The sequence below is a fragment of the Maylandia zebra genome, linkage group LG3 (assembly GCF_041146795.1).
Source record: "Maylandia zebra isolate NMK-2024a linkage group LG3, Mzebra_GT3a, whole genome shotgun sequence".
Lineage (NCBI taxonomy): Eukaryota > Metazoa > Chordata > Actinopteri > Cichliformes > Cichlidae > Maylandia > Maylandia zebra.
In genome coordinates, this window is record NC_135169.1 from 11,914,037 (window position 1) to 11,932,761 (window position 18,725).

The following is an 18,725-nucleotide window of genomic DNA, read 5'->3' on the forward strand; positions in this document are numbered from 1 at the left end:
TGTGTTTGTTTGTTTGTTTGTTTGTTTGTTTTCAAATAAAGTGAATGAAAAAGAGTTGAATCACAGACAGAAACTGTTTAAAAGAATGGACATCAACACATTTTTCCCCACAAAGACATAATATTGTACAAATGAGACATTTTCAGGAAGAACTTGGAATGAGTCTGATTTGCTTTCATAAAATTACTTTGAGGTTAACATGCAAATCAATGAGTTTAATAGAAATAAAATCAAAAACCTTTGTATGAAACCCAGTCATGTGTGTGTGCTTCATATTAATTTTAACAAAGCACTATTTGATGAGATGAAGTTTTATATTTGTTTTTATTTGTTGGGGGAGTTTGCAAAATACTACATTTTCATCCTGTTTATATTATCATTGTCCTCAGGTGATGGAGCAGCAGGTCAGCATTGGCGTCTCTATACCAGCTGAAAGTTCATGACATAAAGTGGTGACAAACTGTCTACAATGAGGCTACTATCAGCTGCAGCTCTTTGTCTGACTAACAATGTAACATGCTTTGTAGACCATTGAATTCATCCTGTGCTGACCATTATGACATTTGTCAAATGGAGATCACACAACAAACATGACTTACTTGATGCTGACAATGTGAAGGCTTCACTCCACTCTGTTGAAGAATATGAGTCATCTCTGCGTCGACTCTTACACATGTAGTCTCCACTGCTGGACTCAGACACTCTGAATGTCACATCATTATTGTGTGTCCACTGTGTGGGTGTCCTGGGTCCTCTCCATTCATACTCCCACTCAGTGGTTTCACCTCCTTCCTGCACCTCACATGTCAGAGTGATCGTCTCACCTCTGAATATCTGAGGCCAGTTGGGTTGTTGTTTTACAACAACTTTATTGGAAACTGTTTACACATATTAACAGTTGAGATACAAACAGAAACATGAAATCAACACAGAAAACTTAACATTGTATGTTTGATAATCATGAGTGAATGTATATTTCAAACTAAATGACTGAACTCACTGGTTTTCTCAACATTATGCACTCCACACTGTATATAAATGCCACTTGTTTTGCACATATTCAACTCTGTATATTTTATATATTTTATTATTATTATTATTATTTTTTTTTTTTTACTATTTAATTTGTAAAAATGTGTATACACACACACACACACACACACACACACACACACACACACACACACACACGTAGGAAAATATTTAGTATACACATCCAGAAATGCATACACTATTATATATTGTACATATATTTATTAGTTTCAGGTTGGCCATTCTTGTATTTTGCTCGTTTGTGTTGTTGTGTTTGCACATCTCTGTTGCTTGTGGGGCTCGCACACAAGAATTTCACTCGCATGTGCTGTGCCAGTGTGCCTGCACATGTGATGTGACAATAAAAGTGATTTGATTTGATTTGATTTGATTTGGTGACATCATAACTTATATCAGTGTAGTAAACTGGGTTTCCTCTTGTTCCTCTGCAGCTGTAGATTCCTCCTTGAGATACTCTGATATCTCTGTTTTGTTGATCTCTGATTTGAACTTCAGAGGTTGTTTGGGTTCGTCTGAACCACTCATATTTCCATCCATCAGAGCTCTGCACAGAGCAGGTCAGTGTCACACTGCCCCCTACTGGTATGATTGTTGTTCCTGCTGTCAGTGTGGCCCTGGGTTTATCTGATGTTATGAAAAACGAGGACAGATCTATTATAAAGGGGAAAAAGCTGCATTTCAAAATATGTTTTCATTTCAAATTCCCACAAAATAAAATCTACAAATTTCCCTATTATATTTTTTTTTCTCTGCAGTTTCAGACACTTCAAATGTTTGCCATTTTTCCGTCTCAACATGGTGACAGAGCTGCAGTAATTCAGGTTGTAGATCTCTAAATAGTCATAGTATAAATGTTTGTCCAATCTCAGGCCTGAAGAAGTCACACTGAATGTAAATTAATGCAGTTCACTGTTGAAGGAAACACAATGATGGGTTCAGAGGGATCTGCCTAGTTTCAGGTTTAGATAACAGAAACATCATCACCTTAAATTTTATGAAACTTTTGATGTTTCTTCTTTTCCTTATTTAAAATGTATTTCATACACAGTTATTCTTGTTATACAATAAAATACACACATGAAGTAATAATAAATGACAGTCTGTGAGTATTGTAATACTGTGTATGCTGTGAGCAAAGTAACCACTAAAATATAGTAGTCCTTGTTAAAGTTTCAAATTTCAATGACAACATTAATTAAATGTATTGAGAATTTTATAATTCAGATGATTTTCAACATGAATCATCACATTGTTGTTCACTGAGGACTTACCTAATACAGTTATAGAGACAGTATTACTGATCTTTGTATCATGTGAACTCTTCCTGCGACCAGAGCACTGATATTCACCACTGTGACTTGTAAACAAAAGTTTGTCTTTTTGTGTGCTGTACCTAACTAATTCTCGACCGTCCTTGTTGATTTTGTATTCCCAGTCAGTGTCTTTTCCTTCATTTATGTCACATTTGAAGGTAACAAACTCTCCAATGAAAAAACTCGACCGGTTGGGTTCAATAGTTAACACAGCATCTAAAATCCAATATGACCACAAAGTTAACCTGAAACACTTTTATGCACGAAACAATCTGTGACAGTATGTTCATACACTGTTCATATATTTAATAATAAATAAATATAAAACATAAGTCAACTGTAATTAAGATTCATGCAGTATTTTGAGAGGATTTTTACCAGAAAAATTAAAAGACAGAAAAAAAGTAAAAACTGTTCAGTCACCTTGAGCGTGTCCAGTGCAGAGGAGTGTACAGAGCACTACAATAAAGACAGAAACTTCAGACTTTATCAAACTAAAGACACACAAATCCAAAATAAATCAAACACTTGTGGTTGTACCAGTGGCTGCTATGATTTGTATGCATCAAATTATCACTGATGGAGAAACAAACCTTTGTTAGATAAACTAAACCAGCTCCACTCTGATCTGAGTCAGTGCACTAAAATCTAATCCAGTCTACAAACAACCATGTTGGTAACAAACATGAGAGTCCTCTGATCACATGACCTGAAATGGTACAAGTGACTGATGCTCTGTTCTTCTTACTAAAACATGTTTATGGATCAGTATGAATCAAACAATAGAAGTCAGTGATGTACTCACAGAATAGGCCCAGCTCACAGAGCAAAGTGGCTCCCATCCTCACATCCAGCAGTGACACGTCTGAAAACTTCTAATACTTTCTGTAAAGAGAGAGAGTGAAGCAGCAGCACAGCAGATACCAAAGAGCTGTGAAGGAAACAAAGAGGTTTTAAAACTTCTTCTCTCTGCTTCCTTCCTTTTACACAGAAATAACAACTTAACAAGATCTGACCAGATTTTTATGAAAAGGCCTTTAACACACAGACTAAACTGACCAATAACAGACAGACAGTAAGTTTCATTACACATATGTGAGCTGACTGAGGGTTAAAGAGGAAATAAGGAGAACACAAGTCCAAGACATGTGCTCTTACAAAAAAAAACAAAACAAACACCCAGCACACCCCTGCGGGTGGTTTATCCTTCAAGCTCGGGTCCTCTACCAGAGGCCTGGGAGCTTGAGGGTCCTGCGCAGTATCTTAGCTGTTCCCAGGACTGCGCTTGAAGGAAATTGCCTTCCCGGGTTTCCTCCGTGGCGTGAGCGATAAGCAGAGTTCTGTCCTTTCCTTATAAGATTCCTAATTATTTAAAGTAACACTCAGGTATGCCATTCAGCTGGGTTAGTTACGACGTCGGGAGCAGCTTGGGAGAACAAGGAAACACAGACTGCTTCAGGTTGTCTTCCCAAATCGACTCAAAGGTTTATTTGATACACAGCAGTTTATATAGATGAAAAAAGGTTCGTGTGTCAGCTTTCCCAGTTCAAACCGGTACAGACCAAATAAGGAAACGTCTTCCTGCCTTCTGAGCAAAGTATCCCTTGTGTAGTTTATCAGTTCAGCTACAATTTATGATCATCCCAGCAAAATACACTCCTAGACATAAAATACAGAGTTCTTTCATTAGTGAATTCTGAAACGAACCACCTAGCCTTTAACGAGCCTTTTCCAGGAGATAAAGAAAAAGGGAGGATGGGAGCAAAGAAGTGGTCTCATCTCTGTGGTGTTTTCGACCTTGAGGTACCAGCTTGTGAGTCTCACATTAATTCTTGGGTCACAGAGAAAGAGAAAAACAACTAGTAGATCGGCCTTATTGAGTAACAGTTTTCCTGTATAAAACAATATCCTGTAAATGCTTACCGTGGTATCAAAATATCTAACAGTTCCCCTCTTTTATTATTTTTTAAAAATAATAACTCAAATAGAAAGGAAAAATCACAAATGTAATAACATAATATAAAAAGCAAATCATAAAATGTAATAGTTCACAACCTAATGTTCAATATACACATCAGGAACATCATTGATGACATCTGACACATAATCTGGGTCAATTTGTGCCAATTGCAAATACATTGAAGTGGCTGTACTAGTGGCTATACGGGTTATCATTGAACGTACACAGGGTACCACACAACAGACAATAATCATCAAAAACATGCTGCAACGGTTACAAAGGCTACAATTAGTTCCTTCCATCTTCCAAACGTGTCCTGTAGCCACTTATGTAGCCACTGACCGTGACCTGCATTGGCAATTAGTTCTATCTGCAATGCTTCAAGATTATTCATAGCTTGTGTGAATGAACCGTTAGGGGCGGTATTATTGGGAATGAAAGTACAGCATACATCAACGGTTACTAGACCACAGGTACCGGTCCAATTAACAGGTAAAGCTAATCTAAGGGTATTATTGCACAACCAATAAGCACGTGGGATTGGTCTAGTTAGGCGCGTGACCATGTGTGATTTAACTAACTCCCCCCAGTCAGTGTCATTTAATACACCGTCTGGGGGAACAATGATCGATTCTCTGCTCGAACTTGAACTGTGTGTGTGTTCCTCCAGATATGATACAACTTCAGCCACAGAGACAGCTAGCCATGTCTCATTACAGCGTGCACCTGGGGAGTCAGAGAAGAATGTATAGTTATCCTTTGTATAATCTATGTGTGTGTCTGGGCCAGTTAACTTTAGTCTGCGCAGACATATCATACTAGTATTAAAATGGAGAGGGATCTGTCCTAAGGGCAGTGAGGGCTTTAACCTATTCTTAGGGCGTTTCATTGGGGCGCAGGTCCCTGCGGTGTCATCAGATAACTTCAATAATTCGCCTAATGGAGTCTCAGGGTTAGTTGGTGTGTGTGTGTGTCTAAGTAGGCAGTCGAGAGGGCTCAGAGTCAACTGTAAAGCGTCTTTAAAGAGAGCATTATTTCCGCTGATTTTCTCTAGTCCCTCAGTGAGGGGGAAACCGGATATGGGGTATCCTACTATTACCTGTTCTGGATTAGCCTTTGAACAGACATAACAGTTACTGTTTCCTAAATCACGAGCGGCTGTTCTGGCATTTTCATACCAGGCGTTAGCTCCTGTTCTAGAGGGTGCATAAGATGGTTTATTAGTGGCGTCTATGTTGCTATTTACTGATTTTAGGGAACGTGAGGAGTGCATTAAGTAGGTGTCTTGCAAAATGGAGCATGAGGTATAGTCAGCAAAATATGACCTGCAGAAATATGAACATGGTTGCAGTTTACAATACAAAATAGCAAAGAGAAATCCTAAGGTTAATGCGATAGATATGATAAATAACCTAAATATATAAGAAAAACAGTTCTTCAGTTGTCTCCTGGCCTGGTCCCAGGTTCGAGAGACATTGAATAAGCGTCGTGTGATGACAATGGGCATTTCATTTTCTCCATTATCAGGATGAAATGAGTCTGGCTTTATCAGGTTAGACATCATGTGGTACTTTTGGCTTTCTGTTCCTGCTGGATGTTTGAGTACCTTGTTGTTGTTCTTTCAGACGTTGTGTGTTAATCAGTGATTGTGTGTGTATGTACATTGGATCCTGGCGCTGGCTCGCCTGAGATGTCATCTACCCGTGTGTGTTTATTTGCTCTAGTTCCGGGCGCTGGCTCGCCGGAGATGTCGTCTGCTTGATCCGACGCCTGAGATGGTCCGATTGGGCTGGTCTTAACCCTGCTGGCATGAATCCACTGAGGTTGTCCGTCTGTGAGGATGCTGGTTCTTCGTCACTGCCAGTAAAGCCTGGGGGCTGGAAAACGCGGCCTCCCAGAGTGTCCTTGGTTTTAGTGGCTTCTCCAACATGCGTCTCCTTGTCTCCACTGGTGGAACTGTGGAGGGGAAAAGCTGAGAGAGACAAACTTTCTGATAGTTATTATTCAGTTTTTCTACCAGGTTGTGAACATCAGTGGACAATGCAATATACATCACCTTCTACTAGCGGTGCCCCTCTGGAAGCTGACCATGGTCTTGGAAATAGTCTTATTTCAAATGGAGATAATTTGGTTACTGCAGATTGAGTCATTCCAATCTCACACAGGACTTGAGTAAGTAATTTGACCCAGGTCATTAAAGTTTTAGCACATTTTTTAATTACTTCTAATGTGAATGAAGATCCTCTATCACTGTTAATCTGGTGAGGTATTCCGAATCTGGGTATTATTTCATTGCTCAACTTTTGACAGACTACTTCTGCAGTTTCTTTTGAGGTTGGATAAGCTTCTACTCATTTACTAAATTGATCCACTATTACCAGTAAGTACTTGATGCTTCCTTGTGCTGGCATATGTGTAAAATCAATTTGTAATGTATGAAATGGAAAATCTGGTTATGGTAAATGCTGATGTTTTGCTTTTGAGCTACCTACATTAGTTCGCGCACATGTTAGACAGGTTGCTAATATGCTTTTTACTGCATGTCATGTTTTCTCAATTACAAATCTTAATTTTATTGCCCCTATTACCCCTCTTTGTCCGACATGACTCACACAGTGAAAATGTCGGGCAAGGACTGGCATCAGGGAATATGGGAGGGCAATCAAAGCCTTAAGATTTTGTATAAGCCATCTCTGTCATCTAAGGTACAGTCATTATTCTATGCAGAGGCTTGCTCTTGTATGAATTTTAAATCAACATTTGTTTCTAAATAGTCTGGGAGTGTAACAAGTGGCAGCTGTAGGGGCACAGATAATACTTCCTGCGGAGGTGGGAGCTGTGATGCAGCTGCAGCCTTGGCTGTCACGTCTGCTAGAGCATTACCTGTTGCTTCGTCTGTGTCAGCTGTACTGTGTCCTTTCGTTTTTACAACTGCAACGGCCGATGGCAGCTGTATAGCCTGCAAAAGTCTTTTAACAAAATCAGAATTTAGCAATTTATTTTCCATCAGCAGATCTAAATCCTCTCTGTCTCCACAATGTGCCAAAGTCATGCACAACGCCAAATGCATAGCGGCTGTGTGCGTAAATTGTCACATGCTTATCCAAATGTAGCTCACAGGCGCGTATTAAAGCCATGAGCTCTGCTTTTTGTGCTGAGTGAAATGGTAATGAGTGAGCCTCTAGTATGATGTCAGGCACTGTTACCACTGAATAGCCACAAAGAAATGAGTTGTCATTCGGCCTTGAACAGGACCCGTCCACATAAACCGTGGCTGAGTCTGAGATAGGTGTTTGCTCTAAATCTGGACGTGGTGCTGTGGATTCCTGTATACGTGTCATGCAGTCATGAACATCAAGCCTGTCTGAGCCATCCTGTCGGTCAGAAGAACACAGCATAGGATCAATAAATGTGCTGGCGAATCAGGTGTGCTGCTCGCTTTTATAGTGAGATTTGCATATGTTGTTTAGTTATGTTTGCTACAATGGTCGTGACCTGGTGATTGGTGTGTAGAATAGTGTCATGTGAGAGTGTGAGCTTCCCGCAGTCCCTTATCATGATAGAGCAAGCTGCTACTGCCCTCAGGCAGGCCGGCATTCCTGAACAATTCAGGCAGCACCTTTGAGTGGCGGAGGTCAGCACTCCCTGTAATGCATTGAAAGAGGCAGTCATTTCTGTGGACCACAGTATTCGAGGAGGCTTGTCTTTTTTTTTTTACAACAGTCACGCAGAATGTGGTCATGAAAAGAACAGTCTGGTATCCACTGTCTGCAATAGTTCACCATGCCTAGGAAGGACAACATTTCCTTCTGTGTAGTGGGACGAGGGACGGAGGTCACAGCTTTGACCCTGTCTGCAGTCATGGAACGTTTTCCGTGAGACAGTGTGAATCCCAAATATTGAACAGAAGTCTGACAGTACTGCATTTTCTTTGCTGATGCTTTGTGGCCAGTCTTTTGGAGGTGCTGGAGAAGCATGTGTGTAGCAGTTTGACATATTTTTTCACTTTCAGCACAGAGGAGGAGGTCATCCACATGTGGATCAGGGTGCAGCCCTGGAGGAGTGAAGCACCATTGAGAAAGCAGCAGAGCTGTCTATCATGCCTTGGGGCAAACGAGTCCAAGTGTACTGCTTATTTCTATGTGTGAATGCAAATAACGGCTGTGTGTCTTCATGCACAGGTACTGAAATCCACCACGGTAAAGTGTGTATGCAATGCATGTCAATATGCTGTGAACATCTGAAACGAGAGGTGGCAGAGGAATGTTGACTGCATTAATTTGCCTCAAGTCTTGTATGAAACGCCATACGCCAGGTTTGTTAGGCTTTGGCACAGGATTGACAGGAGTGTGGGCTTTATTACTCCTGTAGTCAATAAATCTCCTATCATGACATCTAGGGCTGCGGCTTTTTCCGTGGAAAGGGGACATTGCCTGACATATACTGGCTTGTTGTTTTTTTTTTTTTTAGGTGTACGTGATAAAGTCAATAAATCCTATCTCATTCTCACTTTTTGACCATAATGTCATATTCTGGTATTCAGCTGGCAATGTAACTGCAGAAATAGTACAGTGGATAGGGTAGGTTAGATCTATGTGACGACATGGTGTAGTTATGTCATAAACTATGTCTGAGTTATGTGACAAAATCACTGTTTGACCTTCACTTGTGTGAGCAGTTATCATGTTGTTGAACAGTGTGAGAGAAACAAAAGTGTGGCTCCCAGATATGGGATTACCTGTTAGTGGCGTCTGTACACGTTTTTTTTGGCACAGTGTGTGACATAGAGTACCGGACAAAAAGGATGTTGAGTTCATTCTCTGCTGAGGGTCCAGCTGACACAGAGGATGTTCCTTCTCCATCATGTCGGTACATAGGGCAGAGAAAACATAAGCTGTTATCAGTGTCAGCAAACATTTCACCCTTTGTGTTAAATTAAATACACAAATTCATTTTTGCCTTGGGTGTCTGCGGCTGCTGGAAAACTGAGCTAAATTTGCACCTCTAGCTTGTCCAACAGTGCATAAAGCGTTTTATGAATACTAGGATAGATTCATCAGGCTTCTGTTTACACATAGTTACTGCATTTAAGTCAATTTTGTCTCTGGACATTGTTAGCAGGAATTTCTTTAGATTCTTAAAGAAATCGGCGACTTTGTCATTATTTACCCTCCTTTTGTCCATAGCGGTAACATTTGATGCATCACGTCGCGGCATTCTATCATATATTTTCTACAGGACTTTTTAAGCAGACTACTTTTCTTATCACAAATGATATTCAACATTTCTACTGACCTGTTTTCTGGCGATAATCGTTCGGGATAAGGCTCCGAAAAGAAATTAGAATGCATTGAACTTCTTAAGTTGTAAACAAAGTCAGTCACATAAGCACTCCCGCATGTTCTGGATACGTGATCATGGACGTCTTCACCGATTCGCGGACGTAGGTTACACGTAACCGGAAATGGGAGTTGTACTGAGCCGTTATTTGAGACTTTATTTTGTATTTTATTAATTTTTTGGTTTTACAGGTACTTTAGATTTTTTATCGGACCTGTCTGTGGTCTTTGAATAATTCTGACTCATGTTCAGTGATTTCCAGAGGGGTTTACACGCTAGGAGGATTTATGTTAGTATTTTCGCTGCGGCACAGCTGAGGTTACTTTAAATTTATTGCTAGCAATTTTTTGTTTGTGTGAGCAACTCTCACTTAGCGAGCAACTTCTCGCTTAACGAGCAACTTCTCGTAAAACAACAGGCAACTTCCTGTGTCTTTCTGCTTTTAATTTACTGCTTTTAACCCTTGTATGGTAATCGGGTCTGTGAGACCCGTTTTCAGTTTTCTTTCGTTTTTTTTTTTTTTTTTTTTAACAAAATTAAATTTAATTATTTACTAGCTTTCTGTGAGTGAGCAACTTCTCACTTCTTAACGTACGTTTCAAGATAACAGGCAACTCCCTGTGTCACTCTTTGGTGAGCAACTTCTCACTTAACGAGAAGTATTTAAGACAACAGGCAACTTTCTGTGTCACTTTTCTAAGTGAGCAACTTCTCACTTTTTAACGTACGTTTAATTAAACAATTAATTATTATTATTTTTTTAAACAAAATTAAAATATTCAAGACAACAGGCAACTTCCTGTGTCCACCAACACCACACAAGGGTTAATTTACTTTATTCGGGGACTGAGGAAGTCGTCAGTGTATCTCTCTGGATCACTAAGTGAAACTTCGTCAGCATATCCCGTTTCTTTATGGATCAATCACTGAGAGAGGTATAATAGGTCTTTATATAAATATGAAAGACGCATATTTACCTTCTGTCAGGGATCCCACTTCTGACACCAAAATTGAAGGAAATTGCCATCCCGGGTTTCCTCCGTGGCGTGAGCGATAAGCAGAGTTTTGTCCTTTCCTTCTAAGATTCCTAATTATTTAAAGTAACACTCAGGTATGCCGTTCAGCTGGGTTAGTTACAGCGCCGGGAGCAGCTTGGGAGAACAAGGAAACACAGACTGCTTCAGGTTGTCTTCCCAATCGACTCAAAGGTTTATTTGATACACAGCAGTTTATATAGATGAAAAAAGGTTCGTGTGTCAGCTTTCCCAGTTCAAACCGGTACAGACCAAATAAGGAAACGTCTTCCTGCCTTCTGAGCAAAGTATCCCTTGTGTAGTTTATCAGTTCAGCTACAATTTATGATCATCCCAGCAAAATACACTCCTAGACATAAAATACAGAGTTCTTTCATTAGTGAATTCTGAAACGAACCACCTAGCCTTTAACGAGCCTTTTCCAGGAGATAAAGAAAAAGGGAGGATGGGAGCAAAGAAGTGGTCTCATCTCTGTGGTGTTTTCGACCTTGAGGTACCAGCTTGTGAGTCTCACATTAATTCTTGGGTCACAGAGAAAGAGAAAAACAACTAGTAGATCGGCCTTATTGAGTAACAGTTTTCCTGTATAAAACAATATCCTGTAAATGCTTACCGTGGTATCAAAATATCTAACAGCGCTCTTCTGGACAGAGATCTCCGATGTTATTCCCGGGATCTGCTGGAGCCACTCGCCTAGCTTGGGAGTCACCGCACCTAGTGCTCCGATTACCACGGGGACCACCGTTACCTTCACCCTCCACATCCTCTCGAGCTCTTCTCTGAGCCCTTGGTATTTCTCCAGCTTCTCGTGTTCCTTCTTCCTGATATTGCTGTCATTCGGAACCGCTACATCGATCACTACGGCCGTCTTCTTCTGTTTGTCTACCACCACTATGTCCGGTTGGTTAGCCACCACCATTTTGTCCGTCTGTAACTGGAAGTCCCACAGGATCTTAGCTCGGTCATTCTCCACCACCCTTGGGGGCATCTCCCATTTTGACCTCGGGACTTCCAGGTTATACTCGGCACAGATGTTCCTGTACACTATGCCGGCCACTTGGTTATGGCGTTCCATGTATGCCTTGCCTGCTAGCATCTTGCACCCTGCTGTTATGTGCTGGATTGTCTCTGGGGCATCTTTACACAGCCTGCACCTGGGGTCTTGCCTGGTGTGATAGACCCCAGCCTCTATGGATCTTGTACTCAGAGCTTGTTCTTGTGCTGCCATGATTAGTGCCTCTGTGCTGTCTTTCAGTCCAGCTTTGTCCAGCCACTGGTAGGATTTCTGGATATCAGCCACCTCCTCTATCTGCCGGTGGTACATACCGTGCAGGGGCCTGTCCTTCCATGATGGTTCCTCGTCTCACTCCTCTTTCTTGGGTTTCTGCTGCCTGAGGTATTCACTGAGCACTCGGTCAGTTGGGGCCATCTTCCCAATGTATTCTTGGATGTTCGTTGTCTCATCCTGGACTGTGGTGCTGACACTCACCAGTCCCCGGCCCCCTTCCTTCCGCTTAGCGTACAGCCTCAGGGTGCTGGACTTGGGGTGAAACCCTCCATGCATGGTAAGGAGCTTTCTTGTCTTTATGTCAGTGGCTTCTATCTCCTCCTTTGGCCAGCCTATTACCCCAGCAGGGTACCTGATCACGGGCAGGGCGTACGTGTTGATGGCCCGGATCTTGTTCTTACCATTCAGCTGACTCCTCAGGACTTGCCTGACCCTCTGCAGGTACTTGGTGGTTGCAGCTTTTCTAGCGGCCTCTTCATTGTTCCCATTCGCCTGCGGGATCCCCAGGTACTTGTAACTGTCCTCTATGTCTGCAATGTTGCCTTCTGGTAGTTCAATCCCCTCAGTTCTGACTACCTTCCCTCTCTTTGTTACCATCCGACTACACTTCTCCAGTCCGAACGACATTCCAATGTCATTGCTGTATAGCCTGGTAGTGTGGATCAGTGAATCGATGTCTCGTTCACTCTTGGCATACAGCTTGATGTCATCCATGTACAGGAGGTGGCTGACAACTGCTCCGTTCCGTAGTCGGTATCCGTAGCCAGTCTTGTTAATGATCTCACTGAGGGGGTTCAGGCCTATGCAGAACAGCAGTGGGGACAGGGCATCTCCCTGGTAGATCCCGCTCTTGATGGTGACTTGTGCTATGGGCTTGGAGTTGGCCTCTAGTGTTGTACGCCACATCCCCATTGAGTTCCTGATGAAGGCTCTTAGGGTCCCATTGATCTTGTACAATTCTAGGCATTCCAGTATCCAGCTGTGGGGCATTGAGTCATAGGCCTTCTTGTAATCAATCCAGGCAGTGCACAGGTTGGTCAGTCTGGTCTTGCAGTCTCGGCTGACTGTTCTATCTACCAGTAGCTGGTGTTTTGCGCCTCTGGTATTCTTGCCAATTCCTTTCAGTGTTCCGCTCATGTATTGACCCATGTGCCTGTTTATCTTAGCCGATATGATGCCTGACAGGAGCTTCCATGTAGTACTGAGACAGGTTATTGGTCGGTAGTTGGAGGGGACCGGTCCCTTCTTGGGGTCCTTGGGGATCAGGACCGTCCGACCTTCGGTTAGCCATTCCGGGTGTCTCCCGTTAACTAGCAGCTGGTTCATTTGTGCTGCCAGACGCTCGTGGAGTGCAGTCAGCTTCTTTAGCCAGTAGGCGTGAACCATGTCGGGCCCTGGTGCTGTCCAACTCTTCATACTGGAGACCCTTTCTTGGATATCTGCCACTGTGATGGTTACTGGACCCTGTTCAGGGAGGTCGCTGTGGTCTGCCCTCAGATGCACTAGCCACTGAGCATTGCCGTTATGGGTTGCGTCCTTCTCCCATATGCTCTTCCAGTATTGCTCCGTCTCCAGCCTTGGTGGTGCTGTTCTCTTATTGGTCCCTTGCCACTGAGAGTACACCTTTGCTGGTTCTGTGGAGAACAGCTGGTTTATTCTCCTGCCTTCTATCTTTCTGGTGTACCTCCTCAAGCGGCTGGCCAAGGCTGTGAGTCTTTGCTTGGCAGTTTCTAAGGCCTCAGGTATGGATAGCTTGCTGTATTTCTTATGCACCTTCTTTGTCGCACCTTTCTGCAACTCCGTTAGTTGGCTAACCTCCCTCCGTGCTGCTTTGATCTTGCCCTCTAGCCTCCTTCTCCATGGAGGGTACTGCCCCTTGTGGCTGTTCAACTTGTAGCCAAGCATCTCACTGATGCCATATTGTAGATCAGCTTGTTAGTGTCGGTAATCCTGGTTGTAGGTATTGTCCGTAGTGCTGCATTAACATCATCTAGCAGACCTTCTGAGGGTACTTCACGTAATCTTGGTAACCGGCTACGGGGGATCCAGGTTGGACATGATCCTTTTTTTCAGGTCAGTTCCTCTCGCACTCAACGATCCTTCTCCTATCGCACTTGGGGCTATGTACCCAATCTCGGGTGGGGGTGATGATATCTCCCCCCTGACCTGGCGTCCTGACTCCTCCTTGCCGTAGCATTTGTGTTGTACCTCGTCAATCTCTAGCTGTGAGAGCAGTCCCTTCTTTCGAATGTTGGAACACTGAGCTACTAGTTGTTTCGCCGTATCGAAGAATCCATAGGTCCGTCATCCTATTCATGTAGCCCTTTCCGCCGGGGTTACTTGCGTAGTAGCATTCCAACAACGCCTTGTTTTCGTCTCTTGCCCACCGATGCCTTCTTGTTCCAGTAGCCCACTTTTCGTCAGGGTGCCTCAACACCTCAACACCTGACGCGGACCTTGTTGATCCGGGCGACGTCCGAGCCGGCATGCCTTCTGTCTCGCTCATGTCTGCGGTAGGCTTACTTAGCATAGGGGGTCTAGCCTTAGGACCCTTACTGGATACAGACGCCCCAGGCAGGAATCGAACTTGCGATCCTCTGTTCCAAAGGAGTGTAGTCTAACCACTACGCTATCCAGCTGCTATGTATAGCATACATATATATGTATATATACATATATATATATACATATACATATATATATATATATGAGAAAAACATTTATTTTATTTAAATATCATAATAATTATTATTATTATTATGATATTTAAATAAAATAAATACAAAATAAATAAAATAAACAGAAGCTTAAAAACGCAAGCATAAAAACATTGCCTGGTCTGATGAGTCTCAGTTTCTGCTCAGAAATTGGCAAAACCAAATCAATCAAATCAAATTAATTTCAGTTTGATCTCCAAACAAAGTAAAGTGATTTCCATGTTTCCTTGTTTAGGCTGTGGGACTGTAACCTTTAAGGTTTAAATGGATCCAGTTTAAAGGTTCAGAGCCTCAGAAATCAACAGCAGCACTGAGACTGGACTCAATGATAAAATAATTAACAGGAATAAAAATGTTTATTTTACTGCTCTGTGTGCTACATCATCAGATTAATGAGTTTCTACAGCATTCATATCTTGTCCTTTTTTACAGCAGTGTTACATTTTAATGTTTTGAGTTTGATATTATTTATAGATCTTTAATCACTATTTAATAATATCTCTGCAGCAGGTGGCACTATGTGTCCCTCCAAACTATCAAAGCTCAGCTGATTCACAGAAGCAGGATTCAGCTTCGAGAGCAGAGTCCTGCAAATGTGTCGACTGTGTAGACTTTTCATTGGGACAGAGAGGGGGAGGGACTTTCACCCACCCAACACATGCTTTCGTGTATCCTCTAAGGTCCTGACTGCACGCTGTTTGAAGTTGATGATGTCAGCGTCTGCTGAATGTTCATTGGTTGGCAAGTGTAGCGAAATACAGCAGGAAAGGAAGAAGCACAAAAAACACTTCAAAGGTCAACAATGCACACATGCGAGAGCGTAAATCTGGCGTGCGATGGCTCCTTTATGCATCAAAATGTGCCTCAGGAAGCCAAGACAACACTATGGATATCAACATTGATGCAAAATAGTATCTTCATTCTGTTTTAGTATTGATTAACAACACAGTGTAGATATCTACCCTACTCTAGACTCTAGTCTCTATGATAATAAAACTACTCTGATATTTTCTATCTCTGACATTACACTGCAGATGTTTGAATTTCTAAAATCTGATTGTCTTTTGTTAACATTAAAAGGTAAAAATAGAAGTCTAATTATTTATTGAGCATCAAAAAGGAGAGAAAAATAACCATGTCTCAGCATCAGCATTAACGTAGAAGAGAGTAATGAAGTAAAGATAAAAAATCATTAGGATCAAACTGACAGAAAATCAAACAAAACAAACTAAATTAGGACATTAGTTTTAAGAGTTTAAGAGTATCTTTCTTTCTCTGTGCATAAAAAGTACATTTGACACATGAGAAAACATTTTTAAAACTATAGTTATAAAAAATGTTATAAAAGTTTAATTTAAAATTTATTAATATATGACCTTAAAGACAATGACAATGAGTCAAGTGCAACAAGCAGCGATGTATCCAACACGATACTCCAGACTAAACTGAACCAAGGAACCAGCCAACATTTGTCTGTAACTTTCATAAACATCACAAACATGCTTTGTTCAAACTCTCACATAAACACTTCAAACCAGTGATACACTCTAATTCTCACACATGAGAAACACTTTCATTAATCAGTGCCATTCAAACAATGTCACAAATGTACTTACACAATAACCCCGTCATGCAGAGCAAAGAGTGCCCCATCCTCACATCCAGCCCTGCTGCACTCTGATCCTCAGCTGATCTCAAACACTTTGACTTTACATCAATAATAAAAAGAGAAGCTGCATTTAATACAGATAAGAGCAGAGTGTTTCTTCTGACTGTGGCCTCTCTGTGCTTCCTTTCCTTTTATACAAACCTCAAACAGCTCCTGTAGCTTTGACCACAGCAGTTGTGTGACGTGTTCACATTTCCTGTCCACTGCAAACATGCAGGCTTGCTTCTTGTGTTTGCTTCTTACCTTCTGTTGTTTCAGGTCAGGTGACATATTTTACCAGCTCATAATTATGCTTTATTCTCAGAGACTTTTATGTGGTTTGTGCAGTGTCCTGTCATATGTACATGCAGTGAGGTGTTGGACCTCTACACTTCATAAACACACTAAATAACACAGAAGATCTCTCTGTCCCTCGCTCTGCATCCTGTTATGTCATTTTTTCCAAACTCCCGTTTCTGCTTCCATGCCTGTTTCTTCCCTGGTCTGAGTCTCAGGTCTGTGTTTCTTAGTCTGCACGTTTCCTGTTTTATTTTGACAGTATCACGTTCTGTGTTTAGTTTTGCTTCCAGCTGTGTTTCCACTTCCCTCGTCACACTCGTGTGGTGTGAGTTTTCATTCGTTCATTGGCAGGTCATCTTTTCACCATGGGCCATGTTTCTGTTCATCATGAGTCACGTCTCAGGTATTCATGTCATTCATGTTGGTGACGTTTAAGTTTCATGTTCACTGTGTCTAGTGTTACTTCTCTCCAGTTTAGGTTACTGTTAACATCGTCCTAGTTTCCTTGCATTCTTCATTTATATTGTTGGTCCAACCTAAAGTAAACGTCTCAGTTTTTGTTCATTCCTGTCTCGAACATCTGCTCTTACTCTTACACCACGCACCAGCCACCCAGCCGTGACAAAAAACTTTACACTGTTGTGTATTTTAAACTCCTTGAATGAGCCATGATTATGTTTGAACACTGATTAGTCAAAACAACAAGCATCATACTGCACTACTATCATACCTGCATTGCTCTAACTTGCCAAGAACCAACACAAATCCTGTGTTTCCTGTCTTTTTCTGCAACTCAGGAGTGACGCCACGCCCGATTTCAAACTTCCAAGTTCGGAGGTATCTGGAATGCAGCACAATGACCCACTTTTCACACCTTGTCTCATGTCATGACACACATAATTAATAGTGGATTCATGACCTTCTTAAGGGACAACTCCAACTCTGGTTGTCTGTCTGGGTTCTCACCGGGTACTCTGGCTTCCTCCCACAGTCCAAAGTCAAGTTATGTTAACTGGTGATTCAGGTTGTTGCCTGAAGGTGTGAATGTGAACATGAATGGTTGTCTGTCTCTCTATAACCTGTCTAGGTTATCTTTCACACTATGACAGCTACTATAGGCTCCACCCACAGTGAGTCCAAAAGGACAGAACAGTGAATACTTTAAAGTGCGGTTGCGTTGTGATTGGCTAGTCCCTCCACACGAGCATGTAGTGTGTCTCAGTTTGTCACTCAGGCTATTGTATTAATCATAGTAAAAGCATGAAAACTCAGCCACCATCCTTCATTCTTTCAAACACTTTCTTACAAAGGTTATGATGAAGGTTTGTTGCAGTATCATCTACACACACTCACCAACATGTTCATATCCAAGTGTTTTAGATTGTTTAACAGCAGGTGTGTTTTTTTCATCCCACCACTTTTCTTTTAGAAAGATAAAATATATTAAGATGTAACTTCCTGTTTTTAGCTTATTTTCAGGTTATATGTAAAAGTAAGGTGCAGAAGTTTCATGTACTTATCAATATTTTAATATTGTAATGCTTCAAGATATGAAAACTAAAAATATCTAAAAACTTGGGGACTCTGTGATACTGCAGAGTCCAGCAGACAGTTTGGAGTCAAACACTGACGTCATCATCACAGGTGTAGGAACCATTTCTGTAACACCAGCCAAACAGACACATTAGTATCAGTAGGTTTAGATGATTTACTGGCTCCTCTGCTGGTTACAAAGCAGTGATTATACTTTGGAGTTTTGTGTTATACTGTGAGGAACTGGCCTGTTTGGAAGTTGCAGTAAGAAGAAAAACATGTCTGTATATGATGTTGTGGACAGAGAGAGTGATGGATGATTTTATTTATTTCAGAGATAAATGAACATTTACAGCACGTCCATGCAGAGACTCTTAAAGACATGAGCGTGAGAAACAAGCTTTTCACCATTTCTCTTGATGCCCACATGCTTTATTTATTCTTTAGTCCAGCATGTGTCATCACCACAATAAAGCTACTTTTAACCTGTTTTCACACATTGTCATACCTGCACATTTCCACTGTGCTGTGTTGACTTT

At 41.6% G+C, this 18,725-nt stretch overlaps 1 long non-coding RNA gene across 1 annotated transcript; it reads right to left on the bottom strand.

The window, feature by feature from the left end:
• Nucleotides 1-3,826: 3,826 nt before the first annotated feature.
• Nucleotides 3,827-11,330, bottom strand: LOC143414730 (uncharacterized). Its single transcript, XR_013095428.1, has 2 exons — nucleotides 9,622-11,330; nucleotides 3,827-6,432 (listed from the first exon to the last, which is right to left on the bottom strand). It is a non-coding gene; the product is annotated as an uncharacterized LOC143414730 (long non-coding RNA).
• Nucleotides 11,331-18,725: the final 7,395 nt, after the last annotated feature.